The sequence below is a fragment of the Struthio camelus genome, chromosome 12 (assembly GCF_040807025.1).
Source record: "Struthio camelus isolate bStrCam1 chromosome 12, bStrCam1.hap1, whole genome shotgun sequence".
NCBI classification, from domain to species: Eukaryota; Metazoa; Chordata; class Aves; order Struthioniformes; family Struthionidae; genus Struthio; species Struthio camelus.
In genome coordinates this window covers 14,769,978-14,796,102 of record NC_090953.1, presented here as the reverse complement: position 1 = coordinate 14,796,102, position 26,125 = coordinate 14,769,978, and the positions used below count along the sequence as shown (strand labels likewise).

The 26,125-nt window shown below is 46.7% G+C and overlaps 1 protein-coding gene across 4 annotated transcripts in view; it reads right to left on the bottom strand.

Annotated features, from left to right (window-relative positions):
- MAPK6 (mitogen-activated protein kinase 6) overlaps positions 1-26,125 on the bottom strand; it is a 98,069-nt gene that overhangs the window by 38,336 nt on the left and 33,608 nt on the right. The window contains exons 1-2 of one of the 4 annotated variants that reach the window (XM_068958895.1): positions 16,052-16,170; positions 4,453-4,596 (exon numbers count right to left, since the gene is read on the bottom strand). The exons of 1 other annotated variant lie outside the window; for it this stretch is intronic. The gene's annotated coding sequence lies outside the window, so the exon portion shown is untranslated. Of the gene's footprint in view, positions 1-4,452; positions 4,597-16,051; positions 16,205-25,537; positions 25,693-26,125 lie in introns of those variants that run through there. 2 more of the 4 variants (XM_068958900.1, XM_068958898.1) reach the window with 2 other exon arrangements.

Genomic DNA, 26,125 nt, shown 5'->3' with positions numbered 1-26,125 from the left:
GGAAGATATTCCAACAGTTTCCCAAAGAATTTTCCTTCCGAGTGTTTGGAAATCCTCCTGATCAATAAATAATTTCTACCAAGTGAAACACTAACAGAGCTGCTCCACTCAGCTAACTCTACAGTGAAACATTAACCCTCCTCCCTTTCCCATGGTGGCCGAGACTGTTTTGCTGCTCGGTGACCCACGAGCGACCTCATTGCGGACTTGCTCATTTTCAGCACACCTACTTCATGTCCAGTATTGAGTTACACCGGATCTACATTTAAAGAAGCAGATGGGAAAAAGCAACTTTATTTTTTTTCCTTGACTCTAATGGGCTTTGTACTCAGTGAGAGGGGACAGATAACGCCAGGACCACCTCGTCCTAATCCTAGGCTGCTTATTCTGCCACTTCTTCCACCAACATTTCCATTCAGGAGGCATAAGTCACATTCTCTGTTTCCATAGTCAGCAAAAGAATATAAAAATGGAGAGGAAATAGCATATCCTGGTTTTAACCCTGAATTCTATTTTTTAGAGGGCATCACTGCTGCTCCTGGAAGCTGTTCTCGGCTGGCACCCCACACTGGGGAGCTCCATCCACTCCATCTGCTCTGCACAAAGGCTGGCTCATGCTGGTGCACAATCTCTACATTGCAGCTTTGTGCATCGCACACCACCAGGCTTCTTCTCCACTGGCCTCAGCCTCACTTTGTCTGCAACACACACACACACACACACACACACACCACCACAACTGGTGGCTTCACCCAATGCAAAGGCACTGCCTGCCATTGTCCAGGGATCTTGCCACATCAGCACACCCCGACAAGCTGTGGCACACAGCACTGAGGAAGGGCAGGAGGAGAAGAAATGCAGTATTAAGGAGAGCAAGGTCAGATGCCCTCTGTAGAACCAGCAGCTACCTGGTCCCAGCCCCATGACAAGGGCACATATCCCAGGAAGATCTCCCTGGACACAGCCATGTCCAGGAGTCAGCAACGTAGTTGTGCAGTGCTGGCAAGCCCACTAGCCTAACTCTCATTTCAGAGCTCTTTGAGGTTGAGTCTGACATGGCTGGTTTCTATGCAGGATAGCACATACTTGAATGCCATTATTTGTTCAGTTGTGCTAGAGGACGAACAGGCCACAAATCCATACCCCTTTCTCTGCTGGTGAGGAACTGTGTCACTGGAGACATCAGGGGTGTTGATCCCCTGAACTCCTGGGCAGTGTGGCGACAGTCCCAGACACCTTCATCAGATCCCTGTTTCACACCTCCAGCTCCTGCCACTGGCAACACACCAGCATCCCTGATCCTACCATGTTGCACTGACTTCCACAGCATGAGACATCTTCCTGTGCTGCCAGAAACCCAGTCCATTAGCACAGTGACTGCAATCTGATGTGGAGAACCAAGGTTTCAGGATCTGCCAAGAGCACCTTTGAGTGGCTCAGAGCATCCTGGCACTAACTGAGATGGAGAACACCACCAAGATCACCATTGCCTACTGAACGATCTGTACAACGGAAAACAGCACCCCCTTCCTAAGGGGCTGTAGGAGAGCTAGACGCCCTGGGAGATCCTTCCTCACTCTAACAGCCTCAAAAGAGATGGTTTGCCCAAAAGAGGGTCATGCCAGATGCCACAGCAGCGCATGAGCAGAAATGACCTCACCCAGTATCCTAATCACCACCTATGCCTCTAGGCTCTTCTCTCTCCCCTCCTTCCACCCTCATCCCTCTGTCAAATAGTTTCTCTACACCCACGATTCCCCACACCCACAGTTCTCTCTACCTCCACCTATTATAACGTGTAGCCTGGCTATGCTGACAAGGCTATATCAGACTATTCACTCTTGTTAGCAAGACCTCATGCAGAAAAGGGGAGCTGTTCAGGACCCTGCTCTTTGGGTACAGACTGCATAGATCATCAGCATGTTCCTTCTTGCCTCTTCTCTAGAGGAGCCACCTAGCTTTACCCACTGTTCTGCACAATTACCAAGACTGAGAGGGCTGGACAACTTTGCCAAGCCTCCGCCACCAGCCCAGAGCTATTTTGTACCAAAATGCTTCATTCAAGCTTTAAGAGAAGTTGTTAGAAGAGCGAAGTACAGAAGAACATATTGTGGAAAGTGCTGGATAAGGAGAAATAAGCCAGCTTAATGTCCTCACAAAGAACACTAATTCAGAAAAAAAGAAAAGATTTTGTTTTTCATTAGAAAACAAAACAAAATCCTCTCTTTCTTCAGTGCAAGTAGACTGCATGGCCTGCTACAGAAAAGTTGTTACATTTCTGGTAGCTGACCCACAGTTGACAGTGCTGCACTAGGAGAAATTAAAAAGCCAAAACAAACAAACAAAAAAACCCCATTCTTACTCAGAAGTCAACCCGCTAACTGCAACCTGCACACATTACTCACAGCACAATCAGGACAGCCAAGGAAAGATTAGGCCAACTTACTGGAACAAGCTCATATAGCTCAGAGCCCACAGTTCCCTAGAGGGCCCCTAGCTTTTACCAGGACTGGTCAAACCCAGCACAGGCATGTCCCTCTGAAAGTCCTTTCTCTCCCCGTTGTGCCCTAGTTTCCATTTGGAGTTAGTGCTCCCAGTGGCCCTGGGCCAAAAGCTCCCTGAGAGAGAGGGAACAAAGCCATGTCCTGGCCAGGCTCCTCCAGGCACCAAGTAACAAAAAGCCATAGGGCTGCCCTGTGCTTCTGGACTTGTGACTTAGGTTTTGGACTGTCCATTTGAATGTGCTCATTAAGAAGTGTCCACTATCCATCTGCAAGACTCTGTAGAAGAAATTCAAAGGAGAAAGCCATATGGCCTTCAGTTGTCTTGATGTCCAAATAATACTTCTACTCACCAGCACCTGAGCCTGGCGCACCCACCACCAAGGCTGAGAATGCTGTGGATTAGCATCTAGGTCAAGGTAGTGTCACCTGCCGTGACTACCCTGTCTGTCAGGTGCTGGCCACCTCGTGAGTCCTCAGCCTTTTGCCTGCTCAGCATACAGGAGTTTTCAGTGAAGCTCTCTATGGGATACTCTCTCGGCTGGCATCTCCCTCCACAGCTTGTGGCTGAGCCGTTGTTATTTTGCCGTCAGTGCTAGCAGCTCTCATGCTTTCAACAGAGATGCTAAAGCAGGCTTAGATATTGCTTGAGAAACCCAGCTCTCTGCTCTACTTGATTTACCTGCTCAGCTTCCCTTGCAGCCCTTCCTTGGCCCAGCTAAAGTCATCTCAGCAACTTGGACAGTAAAACATTTAGCCTTAAGGTCACAGCTGGGAGGAAGCTGTAATAGGGCAGCATAGATGCAACCAGCAATACAGTCCTACAAGTTTTGTGAAGATAGGTGGTTGCATAAAAGAGAGGGTATTAGCGCCTGCTGTACAAGCCCAAGCATGAGATGTAAATCCATACGGAGCAATTCATCCTGCTGCCTACAGACTTGATTTTTGCTTAGCAATTAATTCTGTGAGGTTTGGATGTGTGTATTCAGAGGCTAGAAGCACAACATCTACAACAGACACAACTGAGCCAAACACTGAAATATTCCTGTGACATCCTTGCTGTAACCAGCTTAGTCACGAGCCTCTAAATGAATAGTGCTTAAGACTGGTGAAGGTAGCAAAATCACTCTCAGGAGCTCAACCTCTTGAACAAACAACTGGGACAGAGAGGGGGAACAGGGAAAAGGGGGAGGGGAAAGAAGCAGGGAAGAAAAATTCAACAGAAGCTGTATTGTATATGAGGATCAGGCAGCTTAAACTGCCATAAAAATCCTCTACGCAAATGTTCTTGCAGTAAAATAAAACAGCAGCTATACTCAGGGAAACCAGAGCTACCCTTAATGATTATTACAAATAGCCAGAATGATGAGGTACTTTGTTCTTTTTAAATCAGATGCTATCATTAGTGGAATGTACCTGTATACTTGTGGAAAACTCTAGATCAGTATATCAGGTTCAAATGGAAGCTGTTTAATATATTTATACATCCAGGCTGGATAGGGCTTTGTTCAGTAATGATTTCTCATGGTGAGATAACGGACAGAACTGAATGAAGCCATTAACTGTCAATCAAAACCCACACTGGTTTATTCATGGCTCTCCTTACCCCTGGGAAAAGATAAACAGTTTAGATATCCTTCAATTAAACCTTTCCAGGACCACCTAGTCACAGATTTGCTTTCAATATCCTACTTTTAAAACCTTTTGTCCTTGTCTACTGAGTTCACTACAGGCGGAGCTAGTACAGCATTATACTTTTTTTAATCCTTGCTTCTGCTAGAAGCTTACTCAACATAGCGAGTCTTGCCCCACTTGCTCAGACAAAATCTCACTGATTGCAAAGATGAATGGGGCTCATTTCCTCATTTTGTCTCTTGGGACAAGAAACATAGTTAATAATGCTCCAAGTTACGTATGGCTCATACACACTCCACGAGCCTTCCAGCTCTACCTGTTCCGGAGCAGATTTCCTGTATCCCGGACGACTTCCTCTTTAAACAATCGTGCGTTTCCTTCTCACAGACAGGTGGACTTGTAAGTACCTACAGTCCTACCTCATTAGGCCCATATCTTTCCAGCAGGTCACAAGGGCATCCTGGAAGCAAAGAGGTAGTGTTTAAGCAGCCAAACAGCTATTCTTTCATCAGAGCAGCAGTGAAATCAGCCCTGTACAGATCTACAAAGGAAGCTCTGCCATAACAAGCTTAGATCAGAGTCCAAATTAGATGGAAGCATGCCAGTTAATGACTTCCAGCTCCTGCATGGAGAGTTCACTGAAGGAGGACAAATGGAGCAGTGTGTCTTGCCTAAGCTTGGGAAGTTGAAGAGCTCCTTTCTTCTAGATGCTCTATTTGTGTACTTTAGGGATGGATATACACACACACACACACACGCACAGAGTGACGATAAAAAGATGCCACAAATCCAGCATCCCAGTCTGGACTGGGATCTCATATCAGACAGGCTCCCCCAGTGTTTTGAAGTATCAATATTTAGATCTTCATTCAGCCCCTTACAGGAACAGGACAAAGCTATGACAATAATTCAGAGTGAGCACTCAGTACTGAAACCAATGTTAATTCTCCTCTTGGGGCTGGGAACGCAAAGGAGGAATGAAGGAAAAGAGCCCATGACATGTACTTGGGTGGCTTATTTCTCTAGTCATGAATTTCAGCCCAGACATTTCCAAAAGACACTGAACTGAATAAAGGGCACAGAATAAAGGGCACAGCCACAGCCTCATCTGTCAGAGGACACAGAGAAATCTCGTAACCCAGCATGCAGCCAAGGCATCTCACAGGTTTCTACCAGAGGTACAGGGCAAGGGGGAGGGCAAGCAAACAACATCTGTAACCTGCCAACAGATTAACATTTAAATAAGATCGAGGTCCAACCAGAACATGCTGACGGCCTGTGCCAACAGCAGCAGTGGTACCTTATACAACCTTCTCAAAATCTATCTAGGCTTGATAGGAGCCCAGATACTGCACGCACAGCAGGAGTGACCTGGGAAAACTGACCTGGGAAGCAGCAACAGGCCCACAGCTGAAAAGACACAAGTCAAGAATCTCTAGGATTCAACTGCTATATTCAACACATGCAATCAAAAGGACCAGAAAGTCTGCAGGGCCCTACAACTCCCGAGCAGCTGGCCTGCAATAGGCCATACTACTGCTCTGTACCATCATTCCCACCAAAGAAGGTTCACAGTTCCCAAGTTTCTTAGATCTGGAATTTAGATGTCCAAGTTTACAGCTCACGTTCCCTAAAATCACTGGGAAGTTTGTGCCTAGGACTGAAATCCCAGGCTCATACCCTTTTTCCTATTGAAACAGCCAGTAATGACAAAAAGAACAAACCTCTCAGCTGCTCTACCCTCTCATTCCTGAACTGGCTTTCTCCACAGGTCCCCTCTGCCCTGCCCCGCTCACACCCCTCCCGGCACAATCCTCCTAGTCTTCAGCAGAGCCTCTCGGAAGTGAAAAACCCACTCCGGCGGGAGCACCTTCGCCCTGCCGTGCCGGCGTGGCCCTGCTCCTTGCTGACCTCCCCACAGCCTAGGAGGCTCAGCAGCAAATGCCTGCGCCTCCCTCTCCTCGGCCAGCGTTCCCGCCAGACCCAACGCACTCAAAAGCTTCACCAGCCAGCTGCCCATCACAGGGCTTCGTTTTCACACAGATTCGACTAGGTTAGGGTAGCTGTGGCCTCTTGCGAGTGCAGCCTTCGGAGTAACAATCCAGCCAAACATCAGTTAGCAGCTCCTCAGATAAAACTGTCTTGAAGTAAGGCACTAAAGGGAGAACAGTGAGAAGAAAAAGGAAGCACGCTACCTCCAAAGTAGGCCAGTCATACTGCTGATATCACCAAAAGACACCTTTATGTTTAAATGTCTCGGGAACCGAGGAGAGAATATTCTAGGGCAGAATGAATATGAAATCATAACTTTCAGTAGTCTGCGTGACCTTTCCTGCCTTGTTCATCTGTCCCATGCGAACCTTGCTTTGAATGCAAGTTACCACCCCAAACTCAAAGCACAACTCTGCTGAAACCACAGACTTTTACAGAACCTCCACACAAAAACTATTGCCTTCGTCCAGGTTTGCTCAAAATTCAAATCTCTGTTGTAGGCAACTTATCACATTTCAGACTGGGGAGGAAAACAGGAGCTGGTTCCAAACGCTCCTTCCAGGCCAGGGACTCCAGAATGAATGGCTGAAGTACAGAGAAAAGGGGTAAGTCAGAAAATTATGCCTGCTTCTCAGAGCAGCAGAACATACACACTACAGCCCAACATCTCTGACTATCCATGAGCTGTCAAAATTTCTGTCAGCACTAAACATAAATCCTCGCCTGTGAGGATGAGGTTATTTGTCTTAACTGCTGCATCTGCTTGCTGCACAACCAGAGTAAGTACTATGAACTTTTCTAATGCTTGTACCTGTATGTAGTCAAGGAGCCTTCTGCTCCTTTGCCTTTGTCACGGCTCTGTGGGATAAACACCATGCCTTCTGCCTTCACTCAAGCCACGACCTTGCATCTTCCCATTCGGAAATTTTGTAAGCCAAGCTACAAGTCTCTTTCACTTGCCCCTTTTAGCAGCCTGTTCTCCTGCTCTGTTACAAACAGGGCCGCGTTGCCCGCGTAGGACACAACAGCAACGTGGTTGCACCTGGTGTGTCGGGAACGGCTCCCCCAGCTCCAGCAGCCGGACCGCTGCTCCCCGACGGGCTCTGCCGCTCCCGGGCAGCTCACCTCAGCTGCAACAACAGAGAAGCCTGAACGTGTCGAGCAGGTTCTTGTCAAAATCTGAATGACAAATGTTATTTCAATCACTGGAAAAACTGGGAACATTTTTTTCCCTCCTCTGATTTGGATGTGCTGCTCTCTCCCTTGGGAAAAAGGCCTTTTTTGCCTCTCAGCCACAATTCAGTGTCAGAAGAGTCCGAAGCTGCTCTTCCTTTTTTTTTTTTTTTTCTATAAACCACAGAGAGAAGAAAACCACAGAGGGAAGAAAATCCTTAAATCAGCATTGGAGATTTGGCTACGACACTTTAGTTCTCTCCTTTTATCTTTTAACCAGTCAGATAAACAGCCAAGAAATGCTTATTATATGCTTAAACATATTGCTGAATCAGAAACAAAATAGTACTTCGATTCCTTACCAAAAAAGTTACTTTTATACCTCAGGTATGCTATTCAGTTAAACAGTACACATAACTGAAATATAGCTTTTTTCCAGCATTTTGGACGCTGATACTTCTGTAGGAAAGAATGCATTTCTTATCTCTAACAGGATACATTTTTCATCAGACAGGCAGACACTGTTGGCCTGGGCGATAAAGAACAGGCAGGCACAACTTCAGAAACGACACCAGCAGTCAGTGGGACTTTGGTTCCCAAGAGTCAGATTGCCAGAGGCAGTTTGGCAACTACCTGCTATCCTAAATACTTTTAAAACTCTCATCTGAAGACATAGTCTAGACGAAAAAAAAAGCCTTGACATTATAGCCTTGTCTGTAAGACCAGATTTTCTCAATGCAGTAAAAATGACAAACTTTCCTAGTAAGAGCAATTTTGCTGGCAGAGCCTCTCTGAGTTCAGTTAAGTAAAACAAGCTAAACAAGAAAACAAACTGTGTTGATTTAATTATACACCTATAATGGGATTCCGATGATAGAGAAATGACATCAAAGAAATCTTTTCTTTAACCAGCATCTCCTTATTAGCATAAGCTTCTAATGCAGGCCTGGCCTTAGGGACTTGTGGGAGAAATTGAAGCTGCAAGTCACTTTACGCTGTAGAAATCTGTGGCCATTGTCCTTTGCAGATGCAGCAGCCAGTGCCTCCTGCTACACAAAACAAAACCACTTTGCTCTGGGGTTTTTTAAAGAGGGAACTGTTTGCTTGATTTTAACTTTTTCCTTACAATAGAGAACAACCCTAAAGAGTTTTGCAGACAGCTTTTCAAAATAAACACACAAGGTCATACTCATGCAGGGAGGGAAAGAACAAGCTCTGCTTCACAGAGGCAGGAAATTACTGCTTGTGGGAGCAGGAAGTCCCAGTACCGCAAGTGGCAATTCCCAAGGAGCTCCTAGGCGAAGGCAGCCGACGGCTCCGAGCCCCGGGCCGGACGAGCGTGTCTGGAGCAGGTAGCAGCTATTCTGCATTTTGTGAATCGAAGTTCAGCATTGTGCTGAGCACGTCAGAATAGCAGCTCTAAAGCCAAACTCTGCCGTTCGTTTCTGAGAAGCGTTTTATTAAGAACAAAACAAAGTAAGACTTAGATTTGAATTAATTACCCATTGGTTTATGTTTTAAAAATCCTCACAGGAATAATATAATACGGTAGGATACGACCCACTTAGATATAAATACTTAAGTGGACCATAATCTCCCATTATTTTATTTGATTTTCACATGTATGAGATGAAATCCTACATTAATTTCTATGGTTAATAACTTAGAGGCTAGCCAAGAACAGAAGCAGCAGCCTCCCTTTAAATAAACGTTCATATGAGTTTCAACACTGGTCAAATAGGAAGTTTGCTAATTAGGCCTAGAGGAATAACTACAAGAGGTTTACCTTAGTGTTAAAACGTCCTTCCTTGCATTTTGTCCTTGAAGGGCAGATGACCGAATGCAAACAAGCTGGATCAATTAAAAAAATTACAGCCCCATTGGCTGAAGAGTAACTCCCTGATTGGTTTAAACTACCCACAGTGAGGTGGCTTGAGGGATCCTGTTTGACGTGCACTGCAGTGGACTGGGAACGCATACAGCCCCAGTTACTGTCTTAGCTGAGGGAGACACGGCTCAGCTACCGCTGCAGCTGGCCCACCTGTGAGGGTCCGGCTGCTCTTTGCACTAGTGCCCTGCTGCCCAAGGTCGCCTGGGGGAGCCCCGTAGCGTAGCCTCTAGGACTCCCAAAAGTAGGGGTGAGGAGGGCTCTTGCTCTCCCCTTGGATGCGCTCTGGCAGGCAAGGAATTTGGCTTTGGTGCCGGAGCAATGATTAGCATGCTGTGCTCCCACTAAGGTGGGATCTCTGTGTCCTGGACTTGCTACACGTGTTAAAGAGTAAAATAGTCATTTCTAACTATAGTGAAAGGGAGAAGGAGAGCCTTCTCATACATAAGCTACCACAGCTGTATTAAAACCAGGGACTGATTTACTGTAGCTAAGGATTTGCCCCCAAACTAACCAAATGTTGTCTTGTCCAGCTCATGTTTGTTTTTGCTTCAGCCTGCTGCTTTTCTCCCTTGTTCTGGCATTGGCCTGGCCTGGCGATGAATCAGCAGCCCTGCTCAGGGGGAACTGCCCGTAGCAGTACCTTTAGAAAGAAACTGGTCATTGCCAGCAGGAAAGAACACACCTAGGAACAAAGGAAAGGCAGGGTAGAAAGAGGTAAAATGTGTTTCCCGCCTTCTTTTTGAACAATGGAGGATTCCACAATGCACTGATCTGCAAGACAGCAGATGCCAGAAAAGCCTAGAGGCATCACTTTGGCCTGCTGTTGTTGGTAAGAACTTTACTATTGACCCTATTGCTACTAGGGAGTGGTTACGCAATGTTAGGTATTTCATGGCTGAATTAGTGGTTTAATTAGCAGGGATTGTGTCAGCAGTAGCAAAGATACTACATTTTTCTTGTTTCATCAATTAAAAAAATCACTGCTTCCCAAACTATTAAAGTCTATTAGGATGAACACCTATTAAGAACCTACACGTAATTTTAGAAAATGGGGGAAAAGCCATTTCCTTTACCATTTCCTCTACATAACCTTGATGCAACATGACAAAACAATTCAGTTGTACTGCTGTTGTTACTAAATTCCGTGATCTATTTTTTGTAGTACCTAGCTTGGATGCTGCTTTTCTGAGAGGGAAAAATCCAGGCATAAATTTTCTAGCAGTATCATCGCTCATCAGCTTCCATGTGACAACAATGAGCCCTTTCCAAGATAGAAAGGCTCATGACTCCCTTCAGAGAATAGCACAGGCTTTGGCTCATTTCCACAGAAATAGAAATACAAAAGTCATTGGCAAGGCCAACTGGGTAAGGAGGGCTCCACATTACAAAAAGCTGAGTAATCCTGTGAGATGTTGAGTGCCCTCCGCCCCCTCTGATTTCAGTAGGGGCTGAGGGCATGAGGCCCTGGACAGAAAGGCTTTAACATCCTGCAGGATCACGCTGTTACTACCGAATTCCTCTCTGTTGCAATCTGTCAGGGAATGGCTGTGCCAAAGTGGAAAAAATCCCAGAAAGTTGTTGAAACATTTTTACTATTAAAGACCTAATGTTTCCACTGCAAATGCATATAACTCCCAGTGAGATTTCTGGTGTCTTTTAACGTCAGCTTTTGTAGCATTACAAAATATCAGGCATTCTGCTAAATTCTACTTATAGATTTTGCAAACATTGTAAGTAAGAACAGAAAAAAATTGGAACACGTGATTTACACCATTGTTTGCCCATAAGCATACACAGTATTAATTTATTCTCCGTTCTGCCACTTGCCAATACTGATTTGACTCCCATTTTCTTGGGTACTTCACTTCTGACTTTGCCCCAATTTGATCTAGGGATTGGGGCTACTTTAAAGAATCTTTCCGCGCCTTCATCAGAAGTCCCTAATAAGAGGGACTGCAATGACTTCGAATGAGACTCAACAGATATTTGTACAGCGCTCTGCTGCAATATGAATATTTCTATTCCTGTTGATCAAACTGGCAATCCCAAAATGAAGATTTTCAGAGCAGTGCTACAGCAACCACTGACATCTTCCTTCATCCACAAGATCCCCACTGAGGTGGGGGAGGGATTTCAGGCAGCAGAATTAGCCCCAATGTCTCTTTCTGAACTGCAATGCTTCATTTTTTCCATAACAGTATAGAGTATCCCTCTTGGGAAACAAAAAGCCTTTTACAAACAGAATGCAGTATTGATTTCAAACGGAGAGGGATTCTCCCCTTTTTTGTCACTCTAGAAATGCACTTAGATGAACACATTTTAGTATCTCTCTCTGGTGAACAGAGATCACGCATTAAATGGCATTCCATGCAAGTGAGGACTCATTACTGTGAAGCTGTTGTTTCTTGCCCAGCCAGCTAATTGAAGCCTGTAAAATTTCCATTGTTTAAACAGGGAGTGTCTCACAGGGGTATGCCTGGACGAAGCGAATCCTGACCCCCTACCAGTTGGACTGGCACAGGGCTTCCCAAACACGTACAGGATGGAGAAGCAACCCAAGACTTTCTGCTGGCTTCACAGATTCTCTCCAGGGCTCTCCCGTAGAGGTTTTAAGCCTATCTGTGGAAGTAAAGGCACTAAGATGTGAAGTCACTTGCCTTGAGGCATGCAACAATCTAGTTGCAGAGCTGGAAATAAAACTGAGGAATATGGGCATGCTGGACCATGCTATAATCAGCAGATGCTATTGCTTCCAAGCTCTAATTAAAGAGCTGTCATTACACAAAAAGCATTTATACTTTGCAGTAAAAACTGATAAAGCTCATAGTCTGGAGTACTAGAGGGGAGACATATGTTTTTAAATCTCCCAAAGATGATAACATAGGTTTTTATTGTTGTTGTTTTTACCTCTATGCTCTTCAGTCTGCCGCAGCCCCTGTTACTAGCTGATCCCGGCTGAGTTCTCTTTCCATTCTGACAAACCCAGGATCCTGCCAGTCCAAATTAAGCCATGTTAAAAAAAAATACATTCCACTCTACAGTTTCCTACCTGATGCTGTTTGTGTGAAAGAAACAGTGCATTGTATCATTCTCATGAAATAGATACAGCAGCCAGTGGGAAAAATAACAAGTCTGGGAGAAAACAGCAGCATTTGATCTCATGCAGTTTAATTAACACAGCTGGCAATGTTTAAATGCCTGAATATAGGTGCTAATCCAAATATAAATTAACCAATTTGATGTGCTGGGCATGCAAGTGCACACACAGGCGCACACGAATACACATGCTCTCCCTGCAAAGGAAGACCCAGCTTCCAGCTAAAGCTGCATCTGGCACCACTCTAGCTTAGTACTGGACCCAACTCCAGCATTAAAAGCGTGTGATCGCTGCAGCGCGGGTGCAGCTACGGGCTTCGACACCAGCAGCTCCGTGCAAGGCAGGCAGGCGCTCCGCACCGGCAGCCCCGGCACCCGCTGCGGGCCCGGCTCGCGGAGCTGCCACGCGTGCCGGCAGCACCGCGGTGGCGCGGGAGGGTGCGCTCGGCGTTGCTCAACGGCAACGCCTCCGGCTGAGCGAGGAGCAGCAGCCGCTGTCTCGCTAGAGCCCTGTCTGGCCCCGCTCCTCCAGAAAGGCAGCAAGGGGAACACGGGCCACTGGGAACAAAGAAAGCACAGCAAACGTGCTATGCCGCGCTCCCCACAAAGACAGAAACGCCTCAGATGTTTTCCCTATGATCCAACATGGGGAATTTATTACCTGGGTTTCTTACCTGGCAGACACACAGTGCTGCAAACACCAGGGGTTTGTAGTCACAGCTGGGAGCACCAGCACACTTCATTTGCAGCCCGGGACCGGACGGGTTAGGGGGCACTGCGCCTTGCCACAAGAGACCGAAAGCTGATGCGTCCCATAGCTGCCAATACCAGTTTTGCTAAGCAAAAGCTACGGTATCAAAATCAGGCCTTCACCTGAGCTTGTTTTCAGGCTTTTGTCCCTAGTCCTTGGAAAGCAGTGAGGTCACCAGGGTATTACCTTAACGCCACCGGCCCTCTGCCACGGGCACAGCACCGAGCTCCAGCCCAAACCGTGGCCCGACGGGAGGGCTCCCTCCCGACAGCCCCTTGGGGTACTGTTATTTTGGGCCCCAGCGGAGAGCTGAAGGAACCTGGCTCTTCGCTTCTGTCTCTCTTAATCTCTGAAAACATATGCTTATAGCTGCTTTTGTGTTTTCCCTGTGCAAGAGTGCGGAGGGCAGGCGCGCGGGCGCCGGGGGCCTGGAGCAGCGCCGGGCGCCTGCGAGGTCAGACTGTGGCACCTCAGGAGGGGTAAAGCGCCTGCCGAACCTTCAGACACTTTAAACCCCAAAAACCAGTTAGCCCACCAAGCCACGCGAGACAAGCAGAGCCGGTAGGCAAGCGAACGCCCCCGTGTAAACCACAGACTCGAAGGGACAGATCTCCAGACGCCAGAATTAGCTGGGGAAAAGGCCTGGCTGCTCTGAAAAGGGGAGAGGGCGCAGGCAAAGCTCGCGAGGCCGGCGCAGGGGCCGCGCGCATGGCGAGAGGGAGCGCGGCGGCGCCTGGCCCTGCCCCGGGCGCCGTCTCTGCCTGCCCCGCGCGGGGAAGGCCGAGGAGGAGGCAGCGCGAGGGCCACGCAGCGCTGGCAAGCAGCCGCGGCCCCGCGCCCGCTTCCCGGGAAGGCACCGCCAGCAGCGGGGCCCTCCTGCGCCCTGCTGCCCCGCCTGGGAGCCCAGGACGAGGGGGAGCCAGGGTAGCTCCTGGTCCCAGGGGGACAGGCGGAGGAAAGCTCGACAGAGAGGCGACAGCCCAAATTTAGCACCGCAGTGCCATATCGGCAGCCTTGGTGGCCTTGAAAAGCCAGTGCTTCGAGAGGCTGCTGGTCCCCTCCTCGCTGCACGCGGGGCGACGAGGAGGCAACGCGCTGCACGGGACCCTGGCAAGGCTGCCGCTTCCCACGGGAGGTTTCCACTGCGGACAATCGAGTTCATTATAACTTGCAACCGCTGAATAAACTCTCTTGGCAAGGAGTGTGGGACAGAAGTGATACCAACCCAGATCCCTTCTCCTCCCATCCTCAGCCTGAAGCCGCAGGGCCCTCCCTTGGTGCTGCTGCGGGTGGGCTGCGACGAGCCTCGAGCACCTCCCCGGAGCTTCCCTCCCGCTGCCCTGGCAGGAGGCTCTCTCCCTATCCGACAGGGAACGGGAACACGCTGTGCTTTCTCCCTTGAGCAGCATTTGGACACAAGAGATCGAGCCATGCCATTCCAGTTGCTGAACAGGCTGTACTACGGAGAAGCTATCAAATATTTTGCTCATAATTCACTCGTTCTTGCATCCTGGTTCACAGCCAAAGCCCAAGCTACATCAGGAGCCTGCCACCAACGGACGACACAGCACCTCAGCAAATTCCCAGGTCGAGGCACAAAAAGACACAATTTTCACCAGTTGAGCTTATCTGGATTTCTGCCAATACATGTCCAACCTCCCTGGCAATAGCCAAATAGGGGTGAATGGACAAGGCCTGTGTAACGTGAAATACAAAGCTGGGAAGTCAGAAAACTTGACTGGCTGGGAACCCTTCTGCAACCTTCCAAACTGAGTCACCACCACAGGGTCATTGTCTTATTTTAATGGCAGAAAAAGTCAGAAAATACAAACCAGCAGTACCACATTCTGCAAGAAAGTGACACTGTGGCTCCCTTTGTAACTGCTGACCTATCAGTTACAGGGAGAAGCCCTGTGCGAACAGGATTTCTTTCTTGCCAGACCTGTTTCAGTTCAGCTCAGGGAACGTACTCACTAGACCGAAAAAGCAAGTAGTGGGAGAGAAATCTGCCTGCACCATCTCTGCTCCCTGTGGATGCCCAGGTGGCTTGAGAAAAGCAAAATGTTAACACTGTGCCAGTCTTTGTTCCTGCTCCCAGTCTCTGGAACAATTTCTGTAACTGCTCCTGTTTGTGATTTTAAAAATCATTTCCTCCTTCCTGCTTCCCTGAGCACTGCACTTTGATTGCTCGGCTAGTGCCAGCTGGCCCACAGAGTCGATTCCCTCAGCGAGGCAAGCCTGATGCAATGGCGCTGACGGGGTTTGAAAGGAAGCGATAGTGAGGTTTGAACTTTAAGCAGGAGTAATGAGTCTCCGCTGTCTTGTGACACAGGAACCCTCACCATGTGGCAGGGCTTTCGGGAGGCCACAGGCAGCACATGTGAGAGCAGAAGAGAAGGGCACAGCTGCTGCTTCACGCTCCCAGCAGTTGTTTAGACAGGAACACTTCCCTGGGGGGTTGTTCAGGAGACTTGTTGGGGGCATTATGCTTTATTCACGCAGTGCCCCAGGGCACCACAGAGGGAGAAGAGTGGAATAGAGACAGGGATGGAAATTCCTGGCTTTTCATTATAATTACGAAGACAAAAGGAACAGAAGGAAACACCCTGAATGGCAGGCATGCGTCTGACCCTGGTGAGCAGAGCCCAGCAAACACCATATGATAGCAGGAAGCAGGAGAGGGGGAACCAGCCTGGGAGAAAATGGAAAGCTCAAGCAATGCAAATTTATTTACCTAAACAGAGGCAATAGTGATGGACTCATCACCAAAGCCTCAGTTCAACCCAGAAGCCAGCCTGAAATACAAAACTAGGAGGAAGCAGTTGCATGCATAGGGAAGTGAACGCACCCCGGGGCTCCGCTCACGCAGCCCCAAATCCCCCCTCCCACACATGCACCTACACAAGCGTAAAACAGGAAGGAATGGGGTCACCTCTGCAATCGCAGAGGGGAAACCAAACTAAGCAGGGGAGCAGTAAGCCACAAAGGCTGAATTGCTAATTTAATACACACCATCAGCCCATCTTCCCTCATCGTGTCACCGGGTGCCTCTTGAGTAGCACCAGCCTAACGGGAGAGTCTCTTTCTTCAGTTCAGCTTTAAATTCACTTGGCCTCCTGCCTGCTTGGTATGATTTAACAGTTGGGTGGGAAAAGGTTAAAGCACAGAGAGCACTGCAGGCATGCACATCCTGTGGCTTTCAGGATGCACCGCCTCCGGTCAGCCTTCATCTTGCTGAAACAACAACTCCTCTCCTTTTGCCCTTACCTAGGGAAAGGTGTAGGGCCAAGAGGCTGGTGCTGCGGGCTTCCCAGCTGCGCTCTGCTAGTTGCACTTTCTTTGTGAGCTGACAACCCGTAAGACAAATCAAAGCCTTTTTATTTAGTAAACAGGGATACCAAATTCTTTCCCTTTAGACTGCTTTTAGAAAACCTCTAGATTTACAATCTAGAGACAGGTAGTGTCTTGGCTGCAGAGAAGCCAGCCTCTGTCTTCTGCTTCTTTTATTTAATTAAGTTTAACAAAGGCCGTATCGGAAACGGATTTTTACTGTGATTCAAGCACACGTCAGCTCTACAGAGGTGCAGCACAGGCTTGTAGGCACTAGGATGGCATTCAGGTAAAAATGAGAAAACCCCACATTGTGGCATGCACAGTTACGCACAGCTCAATTCCTTTCACCTCTGCCTTATTTGAGATTTTATTATTGGCACTTTTGAAACATAAGAAAAGATATTTTAGAAGGGTTTCTCCAAAAGCAAAAACATAGACTGGGCTAGAGGCTCAGCTGGTGCTTCAGTGGAGCTCAACCAATGCTTACCACACGGAAAGAGGGCAAGAGAGAAGAAAAGGAAATACCTTGAAACAACACAACCAGACTCATCTCTAGGGTTCTCTGTGACCAAGGCGTTGTCCTAAGAAAAAGGGGCCTGGTGCATCAAAGTCTACAAAACGAAGGGACCCTTAAGAGCAAAAAAAACCCAGGTCCAGTTGGGATCCCCAGCAAAATAAAATAGCAGTTGAGATAAAGGACTGTGTAATTGTTCTTTAGAGAGTAAAAGCAAATCAGGGCAGCTTTCAGGGCTGAAAAAAGCCAGTTCTGCTGCGGTATGTTACAGGCAAGGGCACGGGGTCTTTGCCCTCCTGACCATTAGCTCCTATTACTTTGTTCTGTTAGCAGAAGCATGAGGGAAGACAGTCGACAGTACAGCACATTCTGGGGAAAGTAGTAAGGTACTTGTTACTATGCCTTGCAATGTACAGGCTGTTATTGCATCATTACAAGCAACAGAGTCTAAATACGCTTTTATTTCTAATTAGATCATGCATAACAACTATTTTAACTATACTTGATCAGAAATCATCTTTGAATGGCAGCTTTACAGATTTTTCATAATTCAAAATTGACCATAAACATTTATATGATCGTGTTGCAGCCTCTGGATTTCTCTGACACTGATGATCTCAGCTGTGACAGTGTCACTCTGTCAGCAGGAAGGGGGCACAAACTCTAGCGTTTGTACTATATACAAGACTAGCATTCTCCATGCATACCTCCAAACAGACCAAAGGCAAACTGTAGGCAACTTCTTAGCTGGCAAGGGAATTATGAATTTGATTGTAGCAGCGCTAAATGAGCTGCTTGCTTAATCAGATGAGGGAGTCACACAAGATACCAAAAGACTGAAAAAAGGAAGTTACTGGCCTATGTAGAAACAAGAGTTCTTCAAGATATGCTGTTGAGATGTGTTTCCATCCTGATGGGGGTGAAAAACCCGTGTTATATTCAGGTTGGCAAGCTCTGTCCTCTAGCAACGCCCTACTACGAGCAGGGTGGGACACAGGCAGGCCCAGTCCTCCCACTCCTGCATTTCCAAGCAGAGCTGGCTCATGGCAGGGGAGGAACGCAGTCCCTCTAACAACCTGCACGCCTTCTGAGAGACCTGCAGACCATACACACATTCAGCACTCCAAAAAGACACTCAAAAATAGAAAGGACCTGTTCTTCTGCCCACTCAGAAATGAAGAGATCAAGCATGAAATCTTGACTTAAGTAAAATGAACAGGACTTTGTCACTCATTTCAACAGGCCCAGCTTTTTACCCCAAGAGTCTGCTCTACCGTTGAGCAAAGAGATAAGCTGCCAACAGCAACATTCTGGCCTAGGAAATCTGGAGAGGTTTGTTGACTGATTGCAGGAGCAGCAAACACACAGCTCACCCCAGCGCAGATGTAACTTGCATGCATCCTGCTTTCAGAAAAGCTGAGGGCTCTATGTTGTTTACTGTGCAATAGAAGACACTAATAATCATGCCTGACGATGTTTAAGAACGGAGATAAAATTCTCTATTATCATGGATTATCAGTTTGTCAAAGGGGATGCTGGCAGACAGAAGCTTTACTGTGATGAGGTTTGCATTTCAATGAGCAATCTGCAGAGAGCTTCAAACCCTCCATGCATTAGACCTAGGCAGAGGCAGATCTATGCTGAAGCCTCCTTCCAAGATGCCCCTGCAGCACTCAGAGAAAAGTCTGACTGCAGCCAGGCCATGGTCAAGGCTGTCAGAACTAGAAATTGTAGCCAGCTTTGACTGTAAAAGATGCTGTGGTGTGGTCTGAGTAACCAGGAGTTTGGAAAAGCATGCCAAAACTACCATATTTCCTGCTTTTTATAAAATGCCACAACTGCTCAAACTGGAGGGACTGGCACAGTGCTTAAACCTCAAAACTGAGGCCCTCAGATACTCTTAGGAGGAGAACGGTTAAAGGATTCAATCCAGCTGCCTTATAAGAATTTTCAGGGGTTTTGGTGGGAGTTGAAGCCAACTCTAAGCGCCCAGATAAAGACAGAGTGAGCAAATGCATCGGCAGGCAGCATACCTCCTGCTGGGACTACACTGCGCTCCGCGCAGAGGGCTGGAGTGAAGCCTTGCTGCAGACGAGCTACTGCCCGTCTAACCATGTGGTTGTTACAGGGGAACCTAGAGTGGCCACTGGGTCTTTCTTGACCTCTCCCCAGCACTCTTCATTTCTGTAATAAGATCTGAGGAAATCTCCCCATCTAGTTTGTTTTCACTGCATCTTTGACATTGCCTGGCACACTGTGTTTTCTCCTCCTCCTAGACGGCTAGCTGGTAGAGCCCTGGCCCTGGCCTACTGGGGGGCTCCGTAGGGGCAGGTGCCACCAACAGATTTCCACACATGACAGAGGCCGCTGGAATTTCACAGCTCTTTTACAAGGGAGCAAATCTGAAAGGGGAGAGAAAAGGAGGATTGAAGTGAAAGTAATTTAGCTGTAAAATGATAAAAGCTAGTAAAAAGATGGCAAGATGGTACTCCCAGAACTATTTTGGGGCACTGAGTAGCTCTGTACCTGACATGGTCTCTCTTGAGCTCATCAGCCTGGCTTCACACCGCACTCCTGAACGCAGCTCCTGCCAAAGAGTGACCTGCTCCCAGTTAACGCCCTGGTTTGCCAGCACGGCTGGGCAGCAGCACACAGTCTCCGGCAGATTACAAGGGAACCAAAACAGAGCGTCCTGCTCTGCTTGCCAGAAGTCTTACCAATGGCTCTCGTTTCAGAAGTGATTTCCTTGCTTTTCACTAGTCTAATACTATACCTGGGAGGGGAAAGCTGTGTAAGGATGCTTTTCAAGAGACAGCAGTACCAGGTACAAAACCCTGCACAGTCCAGGACTTAAAACTAGCTGCTCTCACTCAGCATGAAAAAGAGAGATCCTGTGACTAGCCCCCTTTAAGAAAGTGGTTTGCCTTGGGTTCTCTTTCCATTAGTAGCTGCTGCTCTGTCTGTAGCCACCCCAACCCCTTGTACCCAGGGTGGTAACAGTTTTAAAGAACAACGCTGAGGTTTTTTTTCTTCAGCTTCCAGCTTGCAGGTTATATCCTTCCACATTTTCAAGTTTCTTTCTGCAAGCACAAGGGCTAGAAACCTCCCTCCTCCCCCATCTCCCTTTAAGTAAAATTTAAGTTCCCCTGAAATACTGCAAATCAAGCAGCTGCCCCTTTGCAAAAATTACCAAGCATCTCAACACTCACGATGAAATCTCAAGAGCTGATAAAATTGCCTGTGCATTTGGCTGAGAAGGCTCTGGGAGACAAAAGGCAGCTCACGTCACTGCTTTGGGCCTTATTTCTACCATCAATGATACTTACACAAGAGACATTGTCAGCTGTATAAATACTCATGGCCCCAAAGAGCTCAATGCAGGAGCCTGCTCATAGCAGAATCAAATTCTTCTTGTATGTATCACTAACCCTCTGCCATGCTTTAAAATGGGCCTGAAAATGCCAGCAGCCACATTGATACAGTCACAAGACAAAACACAGGCTGTTCTTCATTTGCTCTCCAGGATTCAGCCACAAGGCTTGTGCGGCTACACATGCAGGGAGCATCTGCTGTGTGTGCATGGAGTACCATCAGCATGTGCACACGCACAAATACATCCTCCTCCTGCACTCACACACTCACCATCTACAGTCTTACACTGTAAACACAAGCTGCTGTTCAATGCTTGGCTGAGCTCCCTTCCACTACTACTTCACTCGAGTATTTCAGAAACAAGCAGATTGCCAGGCTAAAAACAACCAGCAATTATTTCTCCCACTGCAGAACTGCGCCTGCAAGCTTAACACCTGCCATTTGCACAGTGCTCTTCCCTGTAGGGCCCCAAGCACTATAAAGACATTCATGCGTAAAGGGAAGCATCGTTATTCCCATTTTTCACACAAACTGTGCATTTCCCGTAGTCATAGCAAACGGCAGTGGAAAGCCAGGAGTCCCTGCGCCTAGGTTCCTACTGCTTGCTGCAAATCCTTCTTGCTGCAGCTTTGGCCCATTCTTCCTTGTGTGATCCACCAAAGACCTGGAGTACAGGCCCACTTTTGCATGGACCTAACTGCATACTTGAAGATTGTTCGCTCCCTCTTCAATTTTTTGTAATTTAGGCTAGATAATCCGTATTTCTTTCAGCTGTTCTGTACAGAATATAGGTTTTTTACTGCTCTTTCTTTTGCTGCTCTCCTCTAGGATCAGTATGAATCAGCCACCTCTCTCCTGAACTACAATGTGCAAAATCCAGAACTCAGTATTTCAGCTGTAGCCTTAGCTGTTCTGCAGAGAGCAGGAGAATCACTTGTCTAGGTCTTACAGGCTACACTTGTGTTTATCTGTACCAGTATGACAGTTGGCCCTATTGTACCACATGTCCCCTCCCAGTCTGTATAATATGATTGTATAGTTTCCATGTGTCTAGACAAGGTAAAGATCACAGGGAACTTGGGGAAGGGAAGTACTTGGGATACTCCATGCTTATATCACCCTTCCCCTCAGCTGGCCTTTCACTGTTTGTTTCTACATGGCAGGGGAAGTGGAGGCTTGAGAAATGTTTCTCTTTGCAAGCCCTACTGATTCCTGAAAGCATCCTTGGAGAGCACAGCCCAGAGCACTGTTGCCTTCACCAAACAAAAGCCTGAGATGGCTGTGGCTGCAACCTATGCTTTGACACTCCAAGGGCTGTTTGCGTTGGTGGACAACACCTTAATATACAGAGAAGGCAGTGCAAGCTGAAACAGCTGCCAACCTCTCTCTCCCCCCCATTTTCTTTTTCTCCACAAAAATACATTTTGCAGTTTGAACTCTGCTGCCAGGGGTAGAGCAGGTTCACCGGTGGCTCTGGGTGCTGAGCTATTGGCCTTCTCTTGCCTCAGCTGAGCAGCCCTGGAGCAAAGGGTCAAGGTTTAGATTGCCCTTCTCCACCTCCCTTCCCTCCCCACGCTCTGGGACTGCTCTCCTCAGTTAACTCTGATCATTAGCATTGGTTCGACACCACTGGTATACTGCCAGTCTTCACAGATGGTCATGGAGCTGAGTTTTCAATATAAGAAAAAATTGAAACAACAAAAACCCTGCTGAGGCTGATTCAGCTCGAGAGCCTGGATCCCATTAACCAAGTCATTTTTTCCAGTTTTTCAGCACAGAACTCTGCGGCCAGCTACAGCTTCGCAGGGCAGTGGCTCAGTTGTCTGAATCACCTCTCGTCAGCAGCCTGCAGACAGCACGGGTAAGCAAGGGCACTGAGAAGCAACGGGAAGAAAACCTCCTCCCACAGGCAGCAGAGCACTGTGGAGAAAGGGAAGTCTGTAGGAGAGGAAACATCTGTGAACCCCGGAAACGGGCATCTGGGCAAAGACACGTTTATGACTCCATACTCGATGAGGCAACTAGGTACAGGCAGGAAGATGGAGGAATTAAGAGGCTAAAGTGTTTAGGATATGGCCATTTATGGCTTTTGTTGTTACTGGCAAACACAGTACTGGAAAAGCAACTATTTTGACCAATGCAGAGACAAAGACAGCCAGCAAGGTAAGAGGAACACAAGGTGGAATCCAAACGAGGAAAAAAGGCCTTTCCCTCCATGTTTAGTTGCACAGGGTCATCTTGCACCTGAGGTGCCATGGCCAAGCCCTCTTCCCACAGAGACCAAGGTCGCACATTTTTCCTGAAAGCATGATAAAGAAAGCCTAATCATCTGAATTCAGAGTTGCTTTGGCCCTCAATCCAACTTATGCTGACCTGGACCAAAGTTACTCCTTCTATATTAGGGAATAAGAAGATGCCTTGTGACAAGGTCTTCCAGCCAATTTTATACTGAAGCCACACCGGCAATCCAGAGTATTTCATCCACTGACAGTCCACTCAAGAGCATGAAACTGCATTTTGACAGACGGGTTCTCACTGATGGAGACCTGCCACATGCAAAAAGTGGAGAAGGGAATTCTTACTGTCCCTAGCCTGCACCTCCCAAAAATCACACAAGGAACGTGCATGGTATAGAAGCCAAAGGAGATAGCCATGACACTTTGTGGGTTAAGAGTAGTAGCACAGCTCCCAGGGAATTGAAAGGAGGCAAACACAAACCATGCGCCTTCTCTTACACACAGATCATTGCACTCCAGAGCCGAGGTAGATAGATTAAAACCTCCTTTGCCTTCTTTTTATCATTCCTCGGGCTTACTCACACTGTCTGGCAACAGACTTGACACAAATCTTGTCCCTTTTGAGACTTTTTTTTTTTTTTTTTTTTGACACTCAGGGTATCAAAAAACTCTCAAAACATAGTAAAACCTATAGATGGTGGAACAGCTCTGGAACTATTTCTCTCCTTGACCACTACTGTTTTTTTCTTTTTTTTTGCTTTTCACAGAGTGATATAATCTCCTGAGAGGATGTGGTCTGTGCCATTCTGCATATCATCCACAGAAAATACCAGACTGAAACAGTTATCAGGAGAGTCTCAAGCAGACTTTCAAAGTTTTTTTTTTTTTTTTTTTATTTAGGGGGGCAGATGTCCTCAGGGACTCACAAAGGTCTCACAGTAAACTAGGAATGAAATTCCCAGTCAAACAGATAGGTGACTGGCACTGAATTTAACCACATCTTTAAGTGACTGGCTGTCTCCGAAAACGTGTCCTTTAGTCATTTAGCTCAAGCCTTGGCTGCTTTTAACCTAGCTTTGGAAGTTCTAACTCAAGGAAAAGCCCATAACTACTATTGACATATATACTTGCTCCAACGTAAGACATAGTGAATTCTGTTTTTCAGTAACAAGAGGATAAATATTAACCAGCTAGCCATTTTGTAATTCCCAAACAAAGTCTAGAGATATGGGAGTTTGTTTTAACAGAACGGTTCCAGAGGAGTTTGCCATGGCCTAGGACATACTTTCAAGTAAGAGTCACAACCCTGAACTGCTAACCAAGTTGCACTGGAATCACATGAAGAAGATGATGCTAAAATTACAAAACTGTTTGAGGAGTTGACCTCTGGAGCAGGCTGATGAATGCTATCCACTGTGCAAACACCTGTTTGATGGAAAAAGGAGTTACTTAACTTATCAAACCAAATCTGTCATAGATTACAGAGCTGATACAGAGACACAGATGCATGCAGAATCCTCTCTGTGTTGTGATACGGTGTGAAATATTGACCATGCAGCTTTGGATGACCCTTAGGGGTTTCACCAGCTACTAATGTTCAGAGAAGCCCAAAACTTACTGCTTACTTTCATGGGGTTTGGACTCTACATGCAGAGGTTTCTGCTGCTTTTTTCTATTTTCTTTTACATTCAACAGTTTAGCAGAAGAAGAAATTTGTTCTAAACAGTATGAAGCAAATGAGCAGCTGTGCAATGGATCTAACAAGCATTTTTGTACTGTTTACAGCACCCATGATCAGTCAGAGTTTCTCTAAAAGTATCAATCGTCAATAACCAGATTCTGCACTCACAGACACACGTTCACTTGTCATTGTCTTCCCCGGCAACTGTGCTGGTATCTGTGCCACAGGAAAAATTGGCCTTAGCACCTCAATAATACCGTATTTGACTGGGTTTTGTTTTTGCCAAATTACAGTGTTTTGAATTTGGATGAACGAGTACCACTTTACAGGATACTGTCTAATCTAGATAATCTAAAGCCAAAGCAGCATTAAGCTTGCAGAGAATCCATGTAAACACTCTTAGTCCTGTCTCTTGGGTTAGGGAATGTGGCACTTTCACTTAAGTCTGAGGTTTGACCAAATAGATTGACATCCCAAAGAGAGAGTATCGGAAACTCTCATTTCAAATGAGGACATCATGAAATCAGCTCTGCATAAAAATGAGATCATTTTCCACTCTTGAGGTGATTGCTGCATTATAATTACTGTGTAAAGTATGATATTTATCAATATAACTGAGAGAAATTACATCGGTTTAGCACTTCTACCGTAAACCAGAGGGCTTACAGGGGATTACAATAAGGCTATAAAACATTACAGTGGAATGAAACTTGCCAAGCCATATAAGATGCAGTATTTTGTACTTACTTAGAAGAAATTTAAAACTTGGTTTTATCAATTTCCTGGTACAGGATAGGACATTTCTAGCCCACATAAAATGCAAATTTTTGTTAACTATGAACTAGCTGGATACTAAGATAAAAACTGAACCACCCTGGGCATTTTTCTTCTTTCAGGCTAAGTATGTATTTTGGAGACATGCCATTTGCTCTCCAGTAAACTGTATACTTGACAAAATGATCCGTTTCCTCCCTACAAGGATAGATCATTTAAAGATGTTCATTCTCTTCCTGGAACTAAGGCTCATGGAATAATTTTCCACTGTGAAACAGGTCAACAGCCAACTAACAGATCTGAAGCTCTATCCAGAAATAAGACTGCTCAGGAGGACAGGAAAAGCCTGAACCAAAGCAGTGTGGCTGGGAAATAAGGAACTGCAGCACCTGCCCAGCACTGACCTGATACATTTTTCTTGAGGGGAAGGCAGAAAGAAAAACGTCACCAAAAGGTATCAAGAGAAATCCATTGAAAAACATTGCACTTTTTCTTAAAGCCCAAAGGTATGATGACTTAACTTGCACATTTGATTTTAAAGATGCGAACAGCACTGTTAAACTCGCCGATATTAGTCACATACTTACCATTAAGCATGTTTCATGGCACCAGACTATAGGATTGCAGCATACCTCATACAGCTCCCAGACTTTGTGAGCTGTTTCCCCCAAATACAGTCTCCCTGCCCTGGTGCCCAGTGCTGTTAAGTGAGGCAAACTCCTGCTTCTACAGCTCTCTCCTCACAAGCGGCCTTGCAAGTCCTGCTTGCTCTGTGGGGCCCTTTGCACCTATTAGTTTCTGCAGGATTAGGTAGGTATACATTTAAGAAAAAAACCTTAAATCTTTCAAGCTTTCAAGTGCGACCTGACTAATGAGTGAGGACTTCCAGAACAGGGCCTATGATTTAAGAGTGTTTTTTAGGAATGAGTCTAGCCTAACCCCTTTTCTGACACTGGCCAGTAAAGGAAAACAAGGAAAGAGCATAAGAATAGGACAAGCATACTGCAATACTTCTACAACAAGTCTCAACGCGTCTGTGATGTATCCAGCCTACTGAGAACACACTTGTACAGACTGCTGCAAGAGTGCAAAACGCCTGACACACCAAATGCATCGGACTTCATATCTATGCATAGCTGATCTCTTTCAGGGAGGTGCAAGAGGCCCAAGGCAGA